Source organism: Epargyreus clarus, unplaced genomic scaffold (genome assembly GCF_041222505.1).
Source record: "Epargyreus clarus isolate Ecla_fem2 unplaced genomic scaffold, WU_Ecla_fem_2.2 ptg000026l, whole genome shotgun sequence".
In the NCBI taxonomy this organism is placed as follows: domain Eukaryota; kingdom Metazoa; phylum Arthropoda; class Insecta; order Lepidoptera; family Hesperiidae; genus Epargyreus; species Epargyreus clarus.
In genome coordinates this window covers 12,469,524-12,482,557 of record NW_027332233.1, presented here as the reverse complement: position 1 = coordinate 12,482,557, position 13,034 = coordinate 12,469,524, and the positions used below count along the sequence as shown (strand labels likewise).

The following is a 13,034-nucleotide window of genomic DNA, read 5'->3' as shown; positions in this document are numbered from 1 at the left end:
AACTTAAGGTGCCGTGGGAGCGACTAAATCCGCCCCCGTAGAGGACTCAGAGATCTCCAAATGAACGCAACCGGAGTCCTCTTGGCGCGTTGCCCCGTCGGGTTCCGCCCAGGTGAGCTTGACGCTCACCACACCGTCTGGTCTGCATGACGGTATGCGACCACACATACGTCCGTCCATTCCAGGGTCGCTAGCCGGGCGGTTCGAGCTCCCACTCTTACCGTCCGCAACCCCGGAAACGCCCTTTAAGTCGCCTCTTACGACAAGCAGGAGATACCGTAGCCTTATTCTGGTCCCGGAACTACAGGGACAACTATCTCTACACCTACTTCTACTCAAGACGCGCATTTTATACGGTTGAAACGATTTAAAGCGGTTCAACTTAGTGCTCAAGCAAGCCATCTGTAGCGGACCTCAGGAAGGTTTCAAAATATATGTGCGGTGGATTACAGATGTACATGGCCGGCAGTGACCATTGGACATTATGTTGACTACCAATTTGTTACTTTAATCTAATAAAGAATTAAATACATCAATACAAAAGTTTTGCACCTTTTACAAAATATGTCAACCTTTATTTAGATCTTTATATATAATTTCATGATATAATAAAAATATCGAATAGTCTCGGGGTATTAAATAGATGACAAAAAGGGTTAATGGTAATGTTTTATACATTAACGCAACATTGTAATAGGCGGCCATTGGCATGTTGAGATGGATAATTAGATTAAAAGCGTTTTAATTCTAGAGCGATAATTGCTTTATTGATTCTAGCACCTGTAAAGAGCGAGGTGATATTAACAGTATCAGGGACAAACTTTAATTTGATATTTCAACAATATAAAATTATTTATTGTACATTAATGAAATGAGATAAAACGTCATTATCTACTCAGTATATTTGTAGGATTCACGTAAATAATGAGTGATTGAATTAATCATCCCCAGATAAGATTCTTATATTATCAGGGCTCTTGTCCTGAGGTCGGCTGTAACTCAGGCCTAAGTTGGAACGCCTCGGATAAGTAATCCCACCCTTCAAACCGGATAAAGCATTGCTGACCAATGCTGCTGTTATCAGGGTAGAAACAGGTACCTATGCAATAGGTGTAAAGCAGTGCCGGAGCCTTTAATGATGCGAAACGGTCTATTTGAGCGACAAATGAGGTATTTATTACTTTTCAACCAACCATTATGAAATCGAAGCCACTTTCGTATTTGAGTTACTAGTGTTTGTTTAAATGTATGTCTATCAAAGTATAAGTCATAAAAATGCAAAATCTTATTTTGTTACCAAATACATAAATGGACAGTAAAACAATGCCAAATACATTAATAAAATGTTTTCTATAATAATATATCTAAATGACTGAATTATGACTGACTATTATGAGGATAATATAACGATAAATAAAATATTTTTGGATTTTAAGTAGAAAAAAAAATGACTGAAAAAATTAATCAATAGATTTTCGACTCTTTTTTATTATTTAGATTTTTTAATGGAAGTTATAGCTATATTTTACATCATTCTAATTCTACAACGCCGACCGAATTCTATATACTCACTCCTCTTCCTGTTCAATCTCGATACTAAACTTTAAGAACCCACTCCACAAAATATTACTCCAAAATTACCGGTAGTTTTTCAATTAAAATCTTAACTAACCTTAAGCTAAGGATATTTAAAATTTTAAACGTTACAAGCTAAAATAAAACCAATAAATAATTATCTACTCGTGATTGATGATAAATAGAAGTACTTTTATTTGTTTATGATAGCAGGTTATTTACAATAGCTAAATTTTCATCTAAGAAAAATTGTAATGCTTTGATTTTATTATCGAAACCATCAATTTGTTTTTATCGAGCTAGGTGGACTGAATTTTTAGTTTTCCTAAGTATTTCTTTGATTTAAAAGAAATTACGGAGAACATTTTATACATATACTAAAAAAATAAATAAATATAAAAACTTTTATTTGACTTTTGATCTTGAAAATGTTTGATGTATATTGAAAAAAAAATCTCTCCGGCGGGGAATCGAACCCCGGTCTCCCGCGTGACAGGCGGGGATACTTACCACTATACTACCGAAGATATGAAAGAACTTCTAAAAATTCTTTAGACCATTTCACGAGCGAGATATAATAAAGGTATCTTCACACTTACTTACTACTGGGTACAGATCCTACATATTCATATTAATAGAGCATACTCCACCATGCTGTCCCAATGCCAATTAGTAATAGAGACTCAGAAAGGGAAAATCGAGTTACGTACGTACTACGTACCTACCTAATATTATCGAATTGCACAAAACTATAATTAAAATTAATTAATTGTATGATTAAATAAATTTTATAATTAGTTCTAATATACATACAACCATGGAAATAGTCCAAATTCTATTTCCTACCAACAAGCCAAGTTCCAAATTTGATTGTGGTTTAGTATGTACATATAGGTATTTATAGATATGTATGGGAATGAGTTGCTAAGCGCATGTTTATGAAAGTACATTTTATTTTGTCGCAAATAAAATCATTAGGTATATCCTTATAAAATTGTTATGTACAGTTTTATTTAAATTAAATCTAAATGACGTTCATTTGTATGACATGCTTATACCTTTTTTGACTGTAGAAATATATTATTATCAGTAGATATTTTCACACAAATATTTATCGTTTTTACTGATAAGGTTTGTACCTATATTATTTTATTGTTTTCTTTAAGATGACTTGCACTAATGATAACAAAATTATATGTACGTAAGTAGAATAAGATTCGTATTAATTTTGACTTAAGTACAAATTTCACGTTTATTTTGCCGTGAATCTAAAATATACGTTTCTTTCTTAAATACGCTTCTTACCTTACTATAAATTCAATCCGAGATTTACACAAACAGTACCTCCAAGAACGTAGTGAGGCATCTTTCCACCCTCCAACCCTCGATACCACAACAAACAAGCCACTTTGAACACGGATTTACGAGGTGCGAACATAATTTATTCAGAGGTAAGAAAAAGCGAGAAGCACCGTGAAATTGAAAGAAAGATCCCCGTTAAAAATAAATAAATGTAAGTGATTCGTTGTGTCAGGGCGTTGTGGGATATACGGGGTGTTTTGAAGGTGAAATGACATTATTTATTTAGTAAAACATAACATACAGAAGGCAAAAGAAATATGTAGAGCCAATTTTTATATTTAGGTAGATCGTCTAATAAACGAACATTATGCAACACACTGTCTGCTTTTATATCTACACTAATATTAAAAATAGGAACACTTTGTTTGTTTGTAATAAATAGGCTCAAAAACTACTGGACCGATTTTAAAAATTCTTTCACCATTCGAAAGCTATATATCCACGAGTAACATAGGCTATATTTTATATGAAATATAATTGATAAATAGATTTTGAGGCGGTCAAAGTTTGCCGGGTCAGCTAGTATAGCATATAACACATCTGATTGTAAGTGACCATTACCGTCTATGGACATCTGTAAAATACTACCTAAGGTGGGCCACAGATGCGTTGATACTCCTGAAGATAATTGAATCAAACCAAACAAAATAGCACTTGAACTGCTGCTACTACTAGGCAAAATTAGGCTTAGCAATGGTACTTCTGTAGACGTCTTAGAAGTATTCTACCACTTTGCATAATAGCACTTTACGAAGGTCTCTACCACCTTGTAGCAAACAACACTTTTCGGTAGTTTTTCAATCAAATTCTGAGCTAACCTTGCGCTAAGGAGGATATTTAAAATTTATAAACGTTACAAGCTAAAACAAAACCTAAACAATTATCTACCCGGATTTGCTACCAGCTGATTTCATTTCCGAAGCGTTCCGTCTGTGTCCATTTTATTTGTTACAGCTGATCACATTTCCGAAGCATTCCGAACGAGATCAGACATCAGATCGTTTCGAAGTAGAATATAAATAAGTGGCGAGCTCATTGATAGGCAGCGCACGCGCAGCGCGGTGCAAACCTTCAGAACCATAGAGTAAGATTGGTGCAGAAATACCTCTTGCTTTGTTTTAAGTTTGTTTGTAAAATATGCCTATTTGTTAAGGTAAATGAATATGTGATGCTGTTAAATTTTTGATTTTTCAGAGCACGCTGATTTATTTTAGAGATCATAAAATCCTTTTCTGTCTTAGAGATTATAAATAATAAATTAAAATTCATATTTCTCTTTAATAATAACATGATGTGAACATTTTAAGGAGTTGATAAATTATTATCTATTTTAAATTATTACCTACTTTTAATTAGTAGTAGGTAATAATTAAAAAAATAATTACCTGGTAATTTACACTTTTTACAAAGATTCGAAAGAAAATAACGTACTTCTAAATATATATATCTCAAAGGTGACTGACTGACATAGTGATCTATCAACGCATAGCCCAAACCACTGGACGGATCGGGCTGAAATTTGGCATGCAGGTAGATGTTATGACGTAGGCATCCGCTAAGAAAGGATTTTGATCAATTCTATCCCCAAGGGGATAAAATAGGGGATGAAAATATTACTTCGTAACGCGGGCGAAGTCGCGGGCAAAAGCTCGTAATAGATAAAGTTTATTGTTTAATTTTCTTATACTAGAAATAAAAATGTCTGCATAAAATTATACACAATGGCAGACACTCGTACAAGCCGCTTCTAATTAATCTCTATTCTGTGTTCAGAACAATACCTAGTTGTTTGTTGTGCCGATGTCGAAACGCGAGGTCGTGTGAAGGTGAGTCGATTGCTAACACGTCGATCACGAGCACGCACACATTGACACACACAACTACACAACCGGGACCGTAGACCCCTTGTTATCTCAATAAAACCTCTTAATACAACGTGTTAGGTGTAAAAAGAGGAGTGTGGTAGGTCATTTTAATCTCGCCTTGTAACCAAACGCCCTGACCTATCGCTGTTCTAACATAGCCATTGAACTAAAAGACTTGTAGAGTGAAACGCGAACGAGGGTGGATCAATTTAAACTGGTTATTTCACCTCTACGTTGTACGACTTGTCCAAAATGTGTTGACCTGTTATTTGCGGAATAATATTCTCTTTTATATCGCGAATTCTCATTCAATGTACAACGAAGATAAATAATTTATCGTAGTTTCGTAAGACACTGTTCTTACTTTATTAATTCCTTATATTTTTTCTTTATCCGAGGTAAAGTCAGGTAAAGTTGGGGAAGGTAGTTCAAGTTAGACTGGACAGTAAGCGTGGGTAATACATACATACAGCTGTAAGATAGCACACATTGAAACGCCTGACACGCAAAAGCAAACACGCTGTCGAAAATCTTTGTGTAGCGTCAGATTATTAAGAAATAAGAATAAATAGCAAAGGTTATTTTTACGTAATAAATATTATGAAATTAGTGATAATGTATAACTGTAATATTACGATTTAGAAATGGCTAACTACAATGATAATTTAAGTGTAGCTTACACCAAACACGCGGACTAATCTATACTTAAAAATTATGGCTAGGTTAATAATTACATTTTTATGGCATGTTGAGTATCTGCCATAAAAATTCTCTAGACGTAACAATAAAATCAGTATACATTTACAAAAGAAGCCCTGAAATGTTGTATTCTGAAAATAGGTAATAAAGTACTTATTACGCGACTTGTACTTTTGTTTGGAACGGTAGCGCGGGGGCGTCCCGCAAACAAAACGTACACAAACAACAGAACGTACAAAAAGTACACAAACAGTCTGGTAAATAAAGAATAGGAAGTCATAAAAAGTTAAGGGGAATAAAACTCTTGCTACTTTTTATATTCGTTGTTTCCGACTTAAATTTGAAAGACTGCTATCAATGTTTGTAGGTTTTTAATTAAAAAAAATATAAAACGATTGCTGTGATGATAATTTTGTATAATCCGCGCCAAACTGCTAGTCCCCTCTGAAATTATTGCGAGCAGGTGTAGTCATACAATTTACTATGGCGACGCGATTGATTTTTATATTCAGAGCGGACTAGCAGTATTACGCGGACTATGGATAGTTAATAAGTATTTATTTACACACCTAGTTTCATATCTAAAAAAAAAGTGATTTCCTTTTATTTTAAATTGCTTAAAGTAAAAAAAAAACTTATTTGTTATTATTAGGTAGTCCTCTTTTATTTTTACATATTTTTTACACGCTTTTTATTAGCTTCACCTGTATGTTTGTATGTTTGTTTGTATGTTTGTAACCGACTTCTTTGGGCGCGATTTTGACTCACTTTAAACGGCCAGATTTCGTTCAAACTTTGTAGATTTATTTCACGATTATACCATTTACTGTTCCTTAATTGATTCCTAGATTCATTTAGATTTTCTACTTTTTAGTTAATTTTATCATAAAAGCGTGTTTTTTAGTTTTTTGAACTATATTTATTTGTTTATTTCATACATTATTTCTAGCTTAATTTGCATTGTAAATATTTATAAGGCAATTTGTTAATTGCACCAAACCATTGATACATTGTTAAAAATAATAAAAGAACTGGTACTTTTTTACTGACGCTACCAGCCCCGGCGGCTCAATAGGCGTCATTTGCATTAGGCCATTGGTAAACACTGATTTGTTGAGCCCCAGCCCATGTTGCTACTTCTATTTTTAGTTTCATGAATTGATCACGTAGAACTTGTAGAATTATTCGTGGTTTATCACACTATCCCACGTATTTTTGTCGTATAGTGGTAGTGGATATCTTTTTAAGAATTTCAAATAGCAAATCAGCATGCGATCTAGCAACTGTTCGTCCTCGTCAACATAATCATAGGAATTTTAGGCCTCTGCGCTGGCCAATTGCTCATTAGTAGATTTCATACATCTTTGATAACTGTATGTTTTCCAAAGAACTCTAGGCATACGCAAATAAGCTTTCTCACCATCATTTACTTCACCGTTTTAGCAAGTGATAATCAATTTCTAATACCTTAATCTTTTTTTTGTTGACGAGGGGGAAACCTTCAAGAGGTACCCTATGCCGTGGGAGCGACACGGGGTTATGTGGCATTTTTACCGCACTAATACCCCCCGGTGGCCGTCCTCGGCGCCGCGTAGAGGACTCCGGGATATCCAAAGGAACGCAACCGGGGTCCTCTTAGCGCGTTGCCCCGTCGGGCTCAGCCCAGGTGAGCATTTCGACGCTCACCATTCCGTCTGGTGTGCACGACGGTATGCGACCACAAACCGCCGTTCGAGCTCCAACTCTTGCCGCCCACAACCCCGGAAGTCCCCTTTTTGTCGCCTCTTACGACAGGTAGGGGATACCGTAGACCTATTCTAGTCGCGGAACTACAGGGACAAACTTCGAAAAAAAAAAGAAAACCTGAGGAAGTACCTATGATCAAAACTCGGACCTTTCGATTAAGCGGCGGTTCAAGCGAATGATAGGAGTGATACTATAGACGCTATTACCTTGAATAAGAAGCATCAGGCCAGAGTCCACCGCGCTGGCCAAGTGCGTATTGGTAGACTTCACACACCTTTGATTTTTTTAAATATCTCTCAGGTATGCAGGTTTCCTCGCGATGTTTTCCTTCACCGTTAAAACAAGAAGTCTACCTAAGGTCATGCACAAATATGTCGCCAATTTTGTGGACTAACTTGGAAAAGTAAATTAAGAATTATAATGGAAAATATGTGATTCAAATTAGTTTGCTTTTTCTTCTTTTCTTTTATTCCTATTTTATTTCCATGCTCTATACTTTTCTTTTCTTTTAACCCTGAGTATTTTCTTTCAATTATATTTCGTAATCTCCTCGATTTTCTAAGTTTTAAACACAATCTATAATCTACATGAACATTTTTGCTCGAAACGTAAATACGATGGTACTTCGTTGTCACAAAGACACTTAGCATAGAGTTAGTATGCTTGCACTAAGTTCTTAGTAAAATGCATTCCAGTAATATTATGTTCCTGGTGCATATGCATAGGTTTTGTCACTCAAGGTTGAAGTACAAAGGAGTACAGAGCGAAAGCATACTTGTGGTTACAAGTAGGGTCGCCAACTGTTCCACGAAACTCGGACATCTTTATAAAGTTTTTAGAAGATCCGCAATTAGATTAAAAATGAGCTTACAAAATTAATTAGCTCATTTCATCTATGTGTCTGGGCAATAAAACTCGAAAACTGACTGATACTCTCACAACTATTTCTTCAGTATGCCTAATTCCAGTGGTTATACGCTTACCCGAAACATATTGTATTTACTAATTAACCAAAAGGTCCGTAAAGGTCAATACATCTGTGACCAATCTCAGAAGGGATTTAATTCCTATATGACTAGTTTGCAATTCATAAAACTCTACCAATTCATAAAAAAACACAACAAAACAATCTTCTTTACACAGTTTTTCCTTATCTTATATATAAAATTCTCGTGTCACAATGTTAGTTACCGTACTCCTCAAACCACTCTGCGTTTGAACGCCAGACCGAGCAGCCCCGCCTGCTCGCGCTCTAGTGTTTCCTAACCCAGAATTTTCTCTGGCCTTTCGGCCGGTTCTCGCCTACTCGATATTATCGATAGCGGTCCGTGCTTTGTTTATTGCCAATTTATTGGGAATAAACAAAACTCACGTCCCGACGCGTTTGAGTTGGTGGATACCTAACGGTGCCAACGAAACCAGCTAGCGTTGACCCGGTGCGCTTCTCAGACCTCTCGGCCTGAGAGAAACCGGCAGACCCGATCCCACTGCACTTGGGCTATCCCAAGGGTGACGGTAGCAGTTACTTTCCCTTAGGGGTAATTGCATTTCCCTCCCCCTCCCCGTTAGCTCCCTGCCTCGGCAGGGAGGCATCCCAGGTTACCATGGCCTACATGGTAACAGATAGGTTTTTCGAGGCTCTGTCCTCCCTCTTGAGCAAGGAGCTCAATCGCCCATTTGACTCAGTCAAACTCCGCTCCCTTTGCGAGCCCTTAAAATCCGTAACGGATCCCCTGTCCGTTACTGATTCACCCGCATCCCCTGATGCCACCCCGAGACACGAGATGGACTTCGATGCCATCTCGCTCAAACGCCCCGCCTCCTCCGACGAATCGTCGGAGCACACCCTCATCACCGCCCCCTCCTCCGACGACGACCAGGGTTTCACCCCTGTCAAGTCGAGGAAGACCAAGAAACGACCGGTGAAACGCGTCGCTAAGGCGACAAGTGAAACCTCTTCCGAGGCCTCTTTCGAAGCCACCCCAGCCCCAGCGGCCCCCGCTCTGGCCCCCGTGCCAAAAGCCTCCACTCTGGCCCCCGTGCCAAAAACCTCCACCGAGCCCCAGAGCTCAACCCCCGCGGCTAAGCCCGCCAAGCCAGCCACGCGCTGCGAACCGGCACTTGCCAAGTGCAAACCGCCCCCACACATTTTCTTCAGAGATAAGTCGAAATGGTCCGACTTCTCTAAAACCCTAGTGGAAAAACAGATCCACTACACCAAGGCACGTAACCTTCGCGACTCTATTCGCGTTTCATGCCCCACCACCGAGGACTTCAGGAGCCTCATTAGGCTCCTAACTCACCTTCAACTCCCGTACCACACGTACGCTTTAGAAGAGGACCGCAAAATCAAAGCGGTCCTTAGGGGTCTCCCCTATGAGCTCCCCACCGACGAAATCCTAACGGATCTAGTCAACCAAGGGTTCCCCGTGGAAGGTGTACACAAGCTGTACAACCGCAAAGGGGTGAAATACCCTCTAGCCCTGGCCATTCTAGCCAAAACTCCGTCCTCCAAGGACATCTTCAAGGAGAAGGAGCTCACAATCTGTGGCCTTTCTGAGATCAAGGTGGAACCACCTAACAAGCGTGGCTACCCTGCCCAGTGCCACCGCTGCCAGCTTAACGGCCATGCAGCGGCGAACTGCACTGCCCCCCCAAGGTGCGTCAAGTGCCTAGAACCCCACGCCACACGTGAGTGCAAGAGAACTCGTGAAGACGAGTCCCCTCCTGCCTGCGTGCTATGCACCACTTCAGGGCACCCGGCTAACTACCGTGGCTGCCCTAAAGCCCCCCGTCCCGCTCAAAAGAAGGTTGCTAAAAAGCAGCCCTCGAAAGCAGGCCCACCTCCGGTCAACTCGACCAATTTCCCGCGGCTAGGGGCCTCCAAAACCCCAACCGCTCCCATGAGTTGGAGGAAAGTCGCACCCGCGACCGCCCCACCAACCCCGGCCCCTAAGGCCACTCCCACTCCCCGTCCCACCCAAGACGCATCGGTAAGGGAACATATCATGTTCCTTAAGGACTGCGTTAAGGGCGTGAACCTCGACGAGATCATACTCGTCTCGCAAAAGATGCGTAACGCCAGCCAGGCGGAGCGCATCGCAATCTACTCTGAACACCTAGCGTTGTTCAAGTCCATTCAATGAGTAACGTTCATACTCAACCCCTTCATCCCGGTCGTCAAAAACCTAAAGGCGTCTCGCTTATCTCCTTCAATGCACGAGGTCTTAAGCCTTGCATTCCCGAACTCAAAGAGTTCGTCCGCAACAGGGATATCGACCTGTTGCTTGTTCAGGAAACTTTCCTCAAGCCCTCCCTTAAAGGCGTAAGTCTCCCCTCTTACGCACTTGTACGTAATGACAGAGCCGACGACCGTCGTGGCGGAGGCACTGCCATCTACTACAAGAGATCCTTCCATTGCACCCCTCTGGAAACACCCAAGCTCACCAATATGGAAGCCACCATATGCAAATTAGGCATGACAGGACACCCGTCCCTGATCATAGCCTCAATTTACCTCCCCGCCAATAAAGCCCCTCTCCAAAGCGACTTGGAGGCCCTCCTCTCGCTCGGAGACTCTGTCGTACTATTTGGAGATTTCAATTGCAAACATACCGTTTGGAACAGTCGTCTGACTAACACCAACGGTAAGAAACTCTTAACCATTTCCCGCGCACTGGACTTTGATATCTTCTCTCCAACAGCGCCAACCCACTACCCCGATCGGGAAGACCAAGAACCCGACGTGCTGGATTTCGCCCTCCTTAAAGGCGTCGCGCTCAATACAAGAGCGATCGAAACACTGGACGATCTGGGCTCAGACCATCGTCCAGTCTCTCTACAGTTAGGTCCCTATGATCCAACTCCCCATACCTCCTCGAAAACCTTCACTAATTGGGAAGGGTACGAGAAATCTCTCACCTCGGCCATAGAGGCCCCCGATTCACCGTATACTATTCCCCCAGACTACCTTGTTAGCTCGGAGAAAATAGACAGTACGGTGAACTCACTCACCCAGCTAGTTCAGACTTCGCTTCATGACAACGCGAAGGTGGTAGAGGTCCCGAACCGAAAACTACCTCGCGAGGTCAGGAAGCTAATCCAAACTAAAAACGCAGCCCTCAGATGGGCCGCCAAGTATCCCACCCCTGTCCTTAGGAGGCGCGCTAACGCCCTCCAAAGGAAAGTCAGATCCCGGCTAGCCGAAATGAGGGACTCCAACTGGAACTCTCTCATGGAGGATATCCAACCTTCTCATAAGGCATTCTACAAAGTCGCTAGACGATTTCGTACCGAAGCCTTCTCAAGCACTCCCCCTCTCACGCGTCCCGACGGCAGCATAGCCTTCGAAGACGCTGAGAAGGCCGAATGCTTCGCAGATAGCATCGCTGCGCAGTGCTCCCCCAGCACTCAACCGTGCGACCCTATCCACATTCTCAAGGTGGAGGAGGAGGTCCTTAAAAAGATCTCTCTCCCTGTCACCTCTGCTCCCATTAAAATCACTACAGACGAGGTCCGGACCGTCATCCGCGGTTTGAAACCTCGTAAAGCCCCAGGTCCGGATGGTATCTCCAACCTGGCGCTCAAACACTTCCCCGAGCAGGCACTGACCCTTCTGGTCATTATCTTCAATGCCTGCCTCGATCTCAGCTTCTTTCCAACAGCCTGGAAGACAGCAACAGTTATCGGTATTCCCAAGCCTGGGAAACCGAAACATATTCCCTCCAACCACCGCCCCATTAGCCTCCTCAATGCAATGGGCAAGGTTTTCGAACGGGTGATCCTCGTTCACATAAGAGGGCACCTCTTCCCAATAGATGCTCCCCCACTCATCATTCCTCACCAATTTGGCTTTCGCCTCCAGCACTCGTGCCCCCAACAAGTCCACCGCATTGTCGAGTACATCACAAGCGGGTTTTATCCAAGACGTAACAAGACACTAGCAGTCTTCTTCGACGTCGCCAAGGCTTTTGACAAAGTCTGGCATGGAGGACTGGTATACAAGCTATACCATTCTGGTCTCCCTGATCGCCTAGTCCGCATCGTGGCTTCCTACCTTCAGGACAGAACCTTCCGCTACAGGCACGAAGGTATCCTCTCTCCCCCACGCCCCGTAACAGCCGGAGTCCCTCAAGGCTCAGTGCTCGCTCCTACATTATTCATATCGTACTCCAACGATATTCCTATCCCCAAAAATGGGGTGCAGCTCTCACTCTTCGCCGATGACACCGCCCTTTACATCCAAGGGCAAAAGGAGTCATCTGTCCTCGCCAAACTCCAACGCTCGGTCAACGAGTTAGGAGATTGGTTTAGGAAATGGCGCATCGAAGTCAATGCGGAGAAAAGCTCCGCAATGCGCTTCGACCACAAACGCAGGCGCTTAAACAACCTGCCCTCCGTCAAATTACTTGGGGCCCCCATTCCATGGAGGCCCACAGTAAAATACCTAGGAGTTACCCTTGACCCGGGCCTCACCTTTAGACCCCACGTCTCTAAGGTCACCCATACCGCCCGCTCTTACATGAGCCGCCTCAACGCCATGATTGGCAGACACAGCAAGCTGTCAGCCAGGAATAAGCGAACGCTGTATAAGGTTTGCATTCGACCGGTGTTAACATACGCCTCTCCAGTCTTCGCTCACGCGAATCCCACCATCCTAGACAAACTCCAGGTCATACAAAATCTCTTTTGTCGTCGGGCACTTCATGCCCCCTGGTATGTCAGAAACGCTGACCTCCACCGCGACCTGGAGCTCGCTCCAATACAACAAGTCCTCAGACAATTCTC

The 13,034-nt window shown here is 42.0% G+C and overlaps 1 non-coding gene across 1 annotated transcript; it reads right to left on the bottom strand.

Moving 5' to 3' along the window:
• Nucleotides 1-2,030: 2,030 nt before the first annotated feature.
• TRNAD-GUC (transfer RNA aspartic acid (anticodon GUC)) lies at nucleotides 2,031-2,102 on the bottom strand. The gene has a single exon. It is a non-coding gene; the product is annotated as a tRNA-Asp (tRNA).
• Nucleotides 2,103-13,034: the final 10,932 nt, after the last annotated feature.